At 36.6% G+C, this 2,402-nt stretch overlaps 1 non-coding gene across 1 annotated transcript; it reads left to right on the forward strand.

The window, feature by feature from the left end:
• Positions 1 to 1,401: 1,401 nt before the first annotated feature.
• Positions 1,402 to 1,535, forward strand: LOC125998486 (small nucleolar RNA SNORA51). The gene has a single exon (XR_007492047.1). It is a non-coding gene; the product is annotated as a small nucleolar RNA SNORA51 (small nucleolar RNA).
• Positions 1,536 to 2,402: the final 867 nt, after the last annotated feature.

Genomic DNA, 2,402 nt, shown 5'->3' on the forward strand with positions numbered 1-2,402 from the left:
AAAGAAAAGAAAAATGGAAGATAAAAGAAAATAATGGACCCAGCAAATAAAAATAAATCTTTAAATAATAACCACAAGAGTGAAAAAGATAGAGAAAAGTGGAAGAAAAAAGAGAAGGAAAAAAAAGTAAAAAACTAACAAATCAAAACAAAGCAAGAAAAAGTATGGGTGCTGAACTGGCAGGGTTTGGCGTTCCCCCACTTTTTTTTTTTTTTTTTGCATAGGCACAGTAAATATTGGGGAAGAAAGGGAATTCCCGTGGCCTAAGAGATTCACGGTTTCTCCATCCCTGAAGCATACAATCATGGGTTCAACCCCTGGTTCCATATATACTCATCACCCCATCCCAAAGGCTTTTTTGTGATGCTAGGAAAGTTTCCTCTCGGTTGTGTGTGAGAAAATCAAGCCACTGTAGCTAGCGGTCTTGGTATTTGGGCGGGTTATAGGTCAGGGTCTAGGATAGAGTCTCTAGGGAGGTTTCTATCCATCGTTGTTGTGTTCAGTCTTCTGTAACACTTGCTCCCTGTTTTCGTTCAGTCCCCTAGCCCAAGCCTAGGATATTATAGATCCAAAGGTTCTGCTCAGTCTCTGTTGTCCAAGTTGGACCTCTGCAATAAGACATCTTGTTGTTGTTGTTGTTGTTGTTGCTGTTTTTTATGTGTCCTGGGCTACAGCCTAGGGTAGGATTTTCCTTATTAGTCCCAAGGTAGGTTCTGTTCAGTCACGGTTGTCAAAGTCAGTTTTCTGTTGTTGGTGCTCTATTTTTCACAGTTCAAAGGACGATATTGTGTTAGAATATAAAAATTTTATTACCAATCCTATAAATCATGGTGCCTAAAAAAGATTAAAAAAACAAATAGAAAACCCCAATAGAGGAAACTGGAAAGCCTGTCTAGAGTACAGGTGGGGATGGGGTGGGATGGAGGGAGATTTGGGACATGGTGGTGGGAATGTTGCACTGGTGAAGGGGGTGTTCTTTACATGACTGAAACCTAATCACAATCATATTTGTAATCAAGATGTTTAAATAAAAAAAGAAAAAAGACTAAAAAGAAAAAGAAAACCCCAATAAAGTAACAAAAGAAATTAAATAAAAATTAAATAAAAAACAGCAACCTAAAATTAGAAAAAAATTTGTTTTTTTTTTTAGTACATTTAGCATTACTTATGATACTCAAATTTTGCAAATGACCATCTCCAAGAAAAGATGGCTGAATAAGGAAGCTAGGTTATATATACATAAGATAAAATTACTCTAATAAAATATGAAATCATGACATTTTGCTAAGGATGCAGTGATCGAAGTAAACTAGAAGATACCCCATAACCTTTCTCATATGGAATCATATAAAACAATAACATATGGCCAAAGACAACATAATCTGAGGAGTTTTATCTATTTATTTGGTCATGGGAATGTTGCACTGTGGTCTTTTACACTGACTGTATAGAAATAGGAGGTACAGTAAATGCACCCCATATACACCTCAACCCAGGCCATTTGCCTGGTCCAAATTGTGAATTGGGGGACAAAAATGATGATCAAAATAAAATATTTTTTAAGTTTTGGGAATACACCTGTTGGCATTCAGGGGATACTCCTGGTTCTGCACTCAGGAATCATTCCTGGTGGGCTCAGGAGACAATATGACATGCTGAAAACAAAAACCACCCAGTTGGCCTAGTGAAAGGCAACACTGCTGTGCTATCACTGCAGACCCTAAAATTATTAGTTAAAAGAAAATTAAAGGAGCATGGCCTGTAGGAGTTGATTATCTGCCACAAAACCAAATACACAAGTCCTCAAAATCTGCCTATTAACAAATCAATCCATGAACCTAGGCATCACTGTTTCCTTGAAAGGGACTATGATGATCATATCTACATGCATATCAGAAAAGCTATTTGTCTGGGAGAGAGTAAGCAGAGATTTAAACTAATGTCTCTGTTTCAGGCTTCAAAGACTTTTTTTCTAACATTCTTGTTATTGCCATAGTTTTGTTTCAGGGGAGTTTAAAAAAACCATAAAATAATATATTGGAATTAAGAGGAGAGTAATTTATTCATACTCTCTCAATGGTTAGCTAGTGACATATACACTAGCATTTTTGACCATTTATTTATTATGTATCAGTGGCTGTATTAACTGTTCTACATGCATTCAACTATCAAATCCTTTGTATTATTCAATTATGGGCAATAATACCTGCTGAGAAGCTTTGCAATGTGAAATAAATGAGCTAACATATTATCTAAATCTCTTGGCATATAGTGGGCTTGCCACAGATGTCAGTTTGTCCCTCCCCTTTCCCCGTCACACATGAACAATCTAGGCAATCCTCCCGCCAATATAGGGATGCTCTACCAGTCTTCACATACAATAACAGTTCTAATGATAGTTA

Source organism: Suncus etruscus, chromosome 20 (assembly GCF_024139225.1).
Source record: "Suncus etruscus isolate mSunEtr1 chromosome 20, mSunEtr1.pri.cur, whole genome shotgun sequence".
Classification (NCBI taxonomy): Eukaryota; Metazoa; Chordata; class Mammalia; order Eulipotyphla; family Soricidae; genus Suncus; species Suncus etruscus.